We start from the raw sequence: 10019 nt of genomic DNA, 5'->3' as shown, positions 1-10019 counted from the left end.
GGGTATGATAATTAGAAATGTGTGAAATAGGCCACATATGGTAATAAGACCTATGTAAGGAAATGATGATCTCAAGTGGATAAAATTAAAGAAGCAAAACTATAATTAATAGGGTCTTCATTAAAATTGGAGATATTGGATTGATAAAGGATAAGTATTTTAAATTTGTTATTAAAATGCATTATGAAGCCCTATAATGCAAGCTAAGATGAAATAAATTAAAATTAGTGCTAACAAATATGGTATTGTACACCTTAGGTAGTTTCTTACGATTGAGTACACTATGAACCTTGTTTTAAGATGCCTAGATCCCATACTTTTTGGTTTAGAATGTGTCCATCATACCCCATAAATACTCATGCACCCTTTGTTATGAGATAGAAATTGATCGTGCAACCTAATATTTTTAATATTTTTATGTCACTAGAACTCCACAACACAGCATCCTCATTCCATTCTAAGTTGTAAATGTTTGCAAGTATTTTCATATGCAAAACTATTCATATTATCATCTAGACTCTGTAGAATCACCTAACTTCAAATTGAATCATAAAAACAAAGTTTTCTTGTGTTTGAATCATAACTATATTTTTCCAAAAACCAATCAAATTTTATCCCAAATCAGTCAAAACATAGTCCAAAATCCATCAAACTTGTCACTTTGAGTCTCAAGCTATCCCTATGGGTCTACACTCTCTTTGGAGGATTGTGATATCATAAGGTGGAAACGTTTGATCTTGGAATAAAAGTGGTATACTTATCACAGTCAAATCCATTTTAAAACCTTGCAGGGTTGCATTCACTTTTGGTGGGGTTCGACAGGTTCCCACATAATGAAAATTTTGTCACCAACACTATCAAGAGTCTCAAATTTGTGGGTCTATATCTGTATTTATGTTGTCATTGATGTTTAGAGCTCTAACATTACTCTGGTCCAATACATGTTAAATCTAAACTGATGCAGGTTTTCCAAGTGTAGAGCTACATTTTGAGTCTGGTACTTGTCTACTCCCTTTACCAACATGGTGCAAATTAAATTTTTTGGTCTGGTCTTATCTTGTTCGAATTCTAGAGACTTCAATGATATATATTTGGCAGCCCTGCAAAAGAAAATGTAGAAGATGGTATATGCTGAATGTTAAAGTGACTATGTTTTGATACTAAAACAATGAATATATCAACATTATATATATATGTCCACCATTTATTTGATTTAAAAATGGTAAAGTTCGATTCGATTAGATTATTACATCCTTATTATTTATTGTAAAGGTTGTATTTTTGATCTAATTCAATCAAATAACTGCTTTTGCTAACTCAATGATAGAGTACTCTGCTTTTAAGTGCAATTATGATTTTTTACATATTTGGATGGGAATGGCTTAAACATCACACACTAAGCTTAATTCCTAGACCAAAAGTGTTAAATAGTCAAAGTTTTTTTTTTTCTCCAAGCTTAATTCTTCTCTTAGTGTATGATATGTGTTTGGATGAACTATTACATTCGTCTATTCCATGGATAAATTTAGTAAGACAGCTTCCACACAAAACCATCATTGCTGGAAGGATGCAAAGCAATCATTCACCATTTTACTTGCAGAGGGATTTGAGCACTTGGAAACTTTGAATATGAATTCCCTCTTATGATGCAGAGCATTATGGACCAAAATACTATCATTATGTCAGTCACTATGTCACCACAATAGACACATAATATCAGCTCAACATTCTGGCATAGACTTGAGTCATTCAAATATTGTATATTCAACAATCAATAACAACATTGAACAACTTATATATATATATATATATATATATATATATATATATATATATATATATATATATATATATATATATATATATATATATATATATATATATCACCAACACTTCATCCATGGTGTTCACTTTGTGCAGACTATTTCGTCTTGGAGTTAACATGTAAGTCCATGAATGTATCTTCCTATGAGACACTTAGCATACTCTTGCAAATCAGTCCTCATTTGCAACCTCAAAAATTCCTCAATATAAGTTTGTATTGGAACTCCTCAAAAGGATTTTGAGGATAATTTGACGTAAACTTGGCTTTGTTGATAATATCTTTTACCACATTTGGACTTTACCTTTCCTTTGGATAGGACACTGGTAATCTGGTGGCTGATTGGATGGAGTCTCTGAGAAGTGTTGGCTGCCAGCTGGGCTAGGGTTTTTCCCCTAGCCTGTTCTTGGTGTTTGATCTTTACTATTTTTCTGTTTTGTTTGGATTGTTAGCTACTGGACATAATTTGCGTCGGTGTTTTTGGAGATCTTCTGTAGTCAATTTTGGATTGGGGGTTTTATTGTTTGCATGGCAGGGCCTGAGATTTCTTCTCCATTGGTGAGAACAGATGGTTCTTCTCCAACTATGCATGCAATGCGATCTGAATCGTTTTATTCAGGGGAGAGCTCCAAGCTGAAAAAAGTTAATGGTTGTCTTCCGCATAGCCATGATCGCCCTGTTCTGGTTATTCCTCCAACGGCTGTAATGGAGGACATTGATTATTGGACCAAGCATGCTTTGATATGCAAATTTCTTGGAATCCGAATTTCCCTATCCGCTCTTAAGGCATGGATCCGTCGCTCTTGGAAGGTGGAAGGCGATATGGAGATTATGTTGGTAGGGAATAGTTATTTTTTTGTTGTATTCTCTTGCATGTCTGATCGTGATTGTGTTTTTGAAGGAGGCCCTTATTTCTACAACAATGTGGGGTTATTTGTCAAACCTTGGCATTCAGGTTTTAATTCTGCTGAGGATCTCCCTTCAACAGTGCCAGTTTGGGTTCGCTTGCCTCGTCTTCCCTTGGAATTTTGGTGTGAAGACATCCTTCGAAAAATTGCTGCTTTGTTGGGGAAGCCAGCTGCAGTCACACATCAAACCCTCGATAAAAAGGTTATTTCTTTTGCTAGAATTTGTGTTGAAATTAATTTGAATAACCCATTACCAGATTCTTTGGAAATTTGTCTGGGGGATTCTTCTTGGGTGCAGCAGTTAGATTATGAATCCCTCCCTTTCCGTTGCCGGATTTGTCATGAGTATGGTCATTTACTGCGGCAGTGCCTTCGTAACTCGAGTTTCAAAGGAGTGGATCGATCTACAGCTGAAAATGCTGGTGGTTTGGCAGATACTACAGGGAAAGGACAATCTCAAATGGTTAATACTACCAAGGGGATGAATCCACAAGATGCTACAGGTAAGGGTAAGGCTCCAATGCAGGATAAGGATGGATTTACCCCTGTTCGTCCTCGAGCTAAGGGACGTGGTCAAAAGAGGCCTTTGAAAGAAAGATTATCTGATTCAGGTTTTAACCGTTTTGAGGTGCTGGATAGTATGGTTCTAGAGGAGGGTATTCCTCCTCCTATCTCTTCTGATCTAGCTTGCCCAGATGAGAGATCTGTTCCTAATGATGCTTGTGGGGCATCTCAAGTTGTAGTATATCAGAATTGTGAGGTTCCTGTAGCTCCTGTGACAATGGCTTTGGTGACTCTTGCAGTGTTGGAAGATGATGATGTTGTTTTGGCTGACTTGGTTAAGGATGTGCTACCATCAGGTAAGGGCAAGGGATCTCCTCTCCCCTTGGGGTTGCTGCCTCGACCCTTTAAGCGGGCTTCTTCTTCTCCCCCTCTAAGGAGTGGGCGCAAAACAGACCAAGAGAAGATTAAACTCACACGAGATATATTGATTGAGTCTGGTTCAGTGAAACCTTTGGATTCTCATTTTCCCAAATCTACCCAATGATGATTATTCTCTCATGGAGTGTAAGGGGGTTGAATAGCATCCCTAGACAAAAGGCTATTCATAACTTGGTGGTTGATCATAGTCCTGATGTTTTTTGTATCCAAGAGACTAAGCTCTCTGTGGAGTCTATGGTCCAACATGCCTCTAGTATTTGGTCTCATGGCCAATGCCAGTGTGTTGGGGCAACAGGCAGTGCTGGTGGTTTAGCTATATTTTGGGATCCTCAAAAAATTTCTCCTCTTGGTTGGATGTCTTCTCGCTCAGCTCTCTCTATGGTAGCTTCTGCTCTAGACTCAGGAGAGGTAATCATGGTTACTAATGTGTATGCACCTGTTGATCTTGTGGGAAAGGAGGAACTTTGGGAACATATTCAATATGTTAGAAATTGTCATCCTTATCATCCTTGGGTGTTAGCAAGGGACTTCAATTCAGTTTTAAGTCTGGAAGAGAAGCATGGTGGTTTGGCTAGATTGGGGCCTTCTTCTGCTCTTCTTTGGCAACACATATCTCTTTTGCATCTCTCTGATGTTAAGCCTTCTAATGGCCTCTATACCTGGAATAATCGCAGGACTGGTGTTGCTGCTATCTCAGAACGCCTGGATAGATTTCTTGTTTCTTGCTTCTGGCTTAGTGGCACCCTTACTATCTCTTCAGAAATCCTTGATTGGAGGGGTTCAGATCATTGGCCAATCAAATTTTTCGCTATAGGGGCTTATGTTCCGAAGCATCCTCCTTTTAAGTTCCAGTTGATGTGGCTTCGTGACTCCTCTCTTCATGATTTTATTTTTTGTTGGTGGAAAGATGGTGCCCCTGCATATGGTACTGCAATGTTCTCATTTTCTAAAAGGCTTCAATATGTTAAAAGGCAGCTCAAGATATGGAATAGGGAATGCTTTGGGAATCTTCACTTTATGAAGAGGCTTGCTTAAGAAAATCTTGATGTCATCACAAGGGAGATTAGAGATCGAGGTTTCTCGGAGGATCTTGGCTAGGCTGAATCCCTTGCTTCTCGAGCTCTAGAAGAATGGGAACTTCGAGAGGAAATTTTTTGGAAGCAAAAGGCTTGAGTTGATTGGCTCCAGGAAGGTGATCGAAACACTTCCTTTTTCCATAAAATAGTGCAATCTCGCCAAAATCAAAGCACTATCTCTTCTTTGGTTAATTCTCAAGGTATCCAACTGAATTCCTTGCCAACTTTGTTCCAGAGGCTATTTCGTACTTCTCTACCCTCTTCTCTGAGGACTCTCCTCCTGTTGATAATGAAGAAAATATTATTTTGTCCTGTATTCCTTCCCTTATCACTCAGGAAATGAATGATTATCTCATGCGTCCTATCTCTTTGGAAGAGCTAGAGGCGGTGGTCTTTGGCATGCCTAAGGGGAAGGCTCCTAGTCCTGATGGTTTTCCAGTTGAATTCTTTCAGGAATTTTGGGACATCATTAATCATGATTTGTTGGAGGTGGTTAAAGAATCCTATGCTAGCAAGCAGATGCTTCGAGCTTTGAACTCTACATTCTTGACTCTTATTCCTAAGAGAGAGGGTGCTAATCAATTGGAGTTTTTTAGACCAATTGCCTTATGTAATGTGGTCTACAAAGTTATTACTAAGCTGATTGTTGAGAGACTGAAAAGATGGCTTCCCATTATTATCTCAGAAGAACAAGGTGGTTTTGTTGCTGGAATACAAATTTTGGATGGGGTGGTTATTGCTACTAAGGCTATTCACTCTATGGCTACTTCAAAAGAGAGAGCCATGTTTGTTAAGCTGGATATGGCTAAGGCCTATGATAGAGTTAAATGGAGCTTCCTAAGGAGTATTCTTCTTTCTTTTGGATTTAGCTCTGACTGGGTGAGTTGGATTATGAGTTGCGTTACTTCTGCCTCTTTTTCTATTCTTATTAATGGTCAACCTTCACAACTATTTGGTGCTTCTAGAGGCCTCCGCCAGGGTGACCCTCTCTCCCCATATCTATTCATCATCATGGCTGAAGGCTTGGGCAGATTCATTAAGCATCAGGTGTCCCAGAATTCTATTCAAGGCTGGCGGTGGGGTAATGGCTTACCTTCTCTTTCCCATCTTCAATTTGTTGATGATTCTGCTCTTGCCGGTCTTGCTAGGATCAAGGAAGCTGAAGCCTTTCGACATGCTTTGGACGTTTATTTGGCAGCTTCAGGCCAGAAAGTTAATGAGCACAAATCTTTCATTTACTTTTTTAACACTTCTGATTCTATTCAGCACAGGATTGTTGGTATCCTACGGTTTCAGATAGGTTCACTTCCTTTGACTTATCTTGGCATTCCTATTGCTGTTTCCAAGCAGCCATGTCTCTTCTGGCAAAATTTGATTACCAAGCTTCAGGATAAGGTAAATCATTGGACTCATAGATGGCTTTCTACTGCTGCCTGGGTTACTCTTCTTCAAGCTGTTATCCAAGCTCTTCCTACTTATAGAAGCATGGTTCATGCTGCACCTATTTACTTTCTCAAGGAGTTTGATGCTCTTTCTCGGCAATTCCTTTGGAGTGGTAATTTGCGTAGTACTAAATGGAGCTTGGTTAATTGGGCAACTATTTATAGGCCTAAAAAGGAGGGTGGTCTTGGTCTTCGTTCTGCTCTATTGAGTAGACAAGCTTTGGCTGCTAAACTTTATTGGCGATGGTGCTCTGGACAGCATCGACTTTGGGCTCATATTATCACTCATAAATATTTTCATGGTGCTGATCCTTGCTCTGTTTCTGCACTTCCTCTTGAAGGTTGTGGCTCAATGGTTTGGCATACTTTGAAGACAGGTACGATGTTGGTGAAGAGGGGTCTGTTCTAGATATGTAAAGGAGGTTCTCAGGCTTTGTTTTGGTCTGATGCTTGGGATGGATTCCCTTCCATTTTATCCATATACCCTCATCTTCAGCCTCTTTGTGACTCTTTTCTAGCCACTGGATGGGATAAAGTGGCTCATTACAAGACTCCTTATCAATTGGGACCTGTTGTTGGTTATAGATGGAAGCATTCCTCTGATTGGCCTCCTGGAGGTACAGACATGGATCGTCGGGAGCTTTCTCAAATTCTGGCCTCTAGAGAGTGTTCCTCTTTGCTTGGTCCAGATGTATTGGCTTGGGGCGGTACCTTGTCTGGTAAATATCATGTCTTTGTTGGGTATCAGGAGATAACTAGACAATTATTTGGGGATGCTGAGGTCCCTTGGTGGAAGCAAGTCTGGAATAAAGTTTCTTGGTCCAAGTGCAATTTTTTCATGTGGCTAGTGGCTCACAACCGTTGTCTTACCTGGGATAATCTTTGTAAACGTGGATTTCAGGGCCCCTCTTATTGTGTCTTGTGTGGTAATGGAGAGGAGTTTGTCTCCCATCTGTTCTTCCATTGCTCCTATTCTACTCAGATATGGAACCTTTGGTGGAGCGCTTGGGGTTGCTCTTGTCGACATGCTTCCTCTTTGCTTGAGTTCTGGGCTCGCTTGGGTAGTGCTCCCTCCAAGTCTTCTTCTCTCCATGTTGCTTGGATTGCTGGCCCATCTTTCATGCTTTGGCATATCTGGTTGGAGAGGAATCATCGCATATTCCAAGATGTTCGGCTTGGTGTTTTGCATCTTTGGTGGAAAATATCACATTCTCTCCAGGAAACTATTCTTGTGAAGTGTGAGCTTGATGGGGGTATGGATCTGGTTGATCTTGCTATCTGTAATCGCCTCAATTTTCATCTGCAGGATGGGGTTGCGGCTCATAAGTTTCCTTCTATGTCCAGGCAGCTTCACCATCAGAGGAAGGGTCGGGTTAACCGGGATGGGCACTGGACTCCTCCTCCCTGTGGAGTTTTGAAAATTAACACTGATGGTTCTTCTCGTGGGAATCTTGGTCCGGCTGGTATTGGCGGAGTGGCTCGTTGTAGTTCTGGGAATGTTAAATTTTTCTTCTCAATTCATAAGGGTGATTATACTAACAATCTCATGGAAGCTCGGGCTATTTTATATGCTGTGGAACAGTGTTGCTTGTGGGGATGGAGTAAGATTATTTGTGAGTCTGATTCCCAAGTGGTGGTGAACATGCTTTCTTCGCAAGAGCTTGAGGATGTTAGTTGGCAGCTAGCCACTGTTGTTAAGAAAATTCTTTTCTTCTCTTCCTCTTTTCAGTTCATTAGGTTCAAGTATATTCCGCGAGAATGGAATAGACCTGCTGATTGTTTAGCCAAATGGGCTTCTAGTCATGATCCGGGTTGGAATATTAGGGATAGGGAGCAACTGTCCTTTGAGATGGTGCAAGAATTTGATGATCTTGTTGCTCAGGATCGAGCTCGTTGTTGAGCTCTCCTTGTTGTATTCCTTTCTGTCTTAATAAATTTTTACCCCTCTTTTTACGACCTTTCTTTTGGATGTGGAAACAGAGCTCCCAGTATCATGAATTATAAAAGGATATTTTCTATTTTCATTAACAGTTTGGAAATTGTGATATTGCTATCAGGATTTAACTTTGGAATTTTGAGTCAAACACGTTGACCCATGTTTCATGAGTAGTGATTCAACATGAATCCATCTTTGATGAGAATAAATGGAACACTTAGCACTCATTGGATCTAGGTGATGCTCACAGGGGTGGAGCACTGGGACTTTCCGAGAGGTCACCCATCCCAGTGCTACTCCATCCTGAGCGTGCTTAACTACAGAGTTTCCTCCATGGTTAAACCCAAAGCCTGCAACCCCATTTGCAAAACCTTCACCAAGTGTTGTGCCTTATGAACCATTCATTAGAAAGCCCCTTAAGCTCATCAATTAATAAGTAGGAGATAATTTCCACAGCAAGTCAAATTGTGACATTGCTATCAGGATTTAACTCTGCGATTTTGAGTCAAACTCAATGACCCATGTTTCATGAGTAGTGATTCAACATGAATCCATCTCTGATGAGAATAAATGGAACATTTAGCACTCATTGAATCTAAGTGGTGCTTCACCCTTGTGCTCATTGAATCTAGGTTTTGACCAGTGCATTGCCAGCATATACAGTACTTGGCAATCGTACTCAACCTTGAATGGAGAGGAGAAAGTGTGGGGTTTGTGACCATTTTCGAAGACCTCTTGATTTTCACCCTTTGCATGTATAATTTTAATCAATTCAGAATGATTTTTTTTAATGAAAATGATCTACTATCTGAAGGGGTTCGGTAGCATAAAATTAAGGAAGCCATTCGTAGTTACCGACGCAAGAGAAGGGGTGATCGTCAAGGTACTTTTCAGTGTATTGTAGGCGCTGTAGTGAAAAGTATGAAAAGGTTAAATTACATATTTCCAGATTTCACACTAAACAAGGCTATATTGAGCCGCATCTCTATGTGCTCTAGGAATCAGAATGCTTTCAAAGACAAGTGTTCTGCATGGGACATTTATAAAGAATTGAGGTTGATGCTGCTGCAAATTCAGGGTTCAGAGCCGAGAGAAGGAAATGGACAGTCAGCATGTGCAAGACTACTTCACCAAACGTAATTCAAATGTTCCTAAGAGCAGCAAATTCTTCCTCTGTTGGATGGTTTCAAATTTTTATCAGAATGCAATGATTTGAGGGCTCTAAGCAGCTTATCATCTTTGCCATCGTCTGTTGCATCAGGCAACTAAGGCAAATTGCCAAACAAATTGATCATTTGGTTGCTTATACCAAACAAATTGTTGATTGTGATGTTCATGCTCTTCACCAAGATAATCAGGTTTTGCTGTATACTTATGTATTTAATTTCAATAATATCAGAGCACATTTTCTGAAATTTTATGCATATTTATGTATTTAATAGAATTTAATTTTGCACAAATTGAATGTATTGTCATGAATTTATTTCTTCTTCACTGTCAACTATCATATATTTTCTTTCTGATTGCTGACTATTTCTTCTTATGAAAAATATTCCAAATCTGATGCGCTAACATAATTAATTCTGTTACCCATGCCACATAGATCAATTCTTTTTCTTGGAGTTCATTGTTTCGAGCAACTAATTGATTAACCGTAATAAAGAAAATGATTCGACAAAGATTAGCATAGTTTAGATTCAAGGGTTTGATGCAATTTATCTTCAATAAAACACATTGGCAATAGACAATTGTATCAGAAATTCTCAGCAGTCTAGATTTCATCAAATAGTTTAAATCCCAATATAAAGACAAAAGCAAATATTCATGGCCATTTTTAATCTATTGCAAACCAAGGTTTTCTCTTGCTAAAACATGCTTCCCAGCAGATAACAC

This window comes from Cupressus sempervirens, chromosome 1 (assembly GCF_028749045.1).
Source record: "Cupressus sempervirens isolate cs-2001-9-10 chromosome 1, ASM2874904v1, whole genome shotgun sequence".
In the NCBI taxonomy this organism is placed as follows: Eukaryota; Viridiplantae; Streptophyta; class Pinopsida; order Cupressales; family Cupressaceae; genus Cupressus; species Cupressus sempervirens.
The sequence above is the reverse complement of the archived record's forward strand: the minus strand, read 5'-3'. Positions refer to the sequence as shown.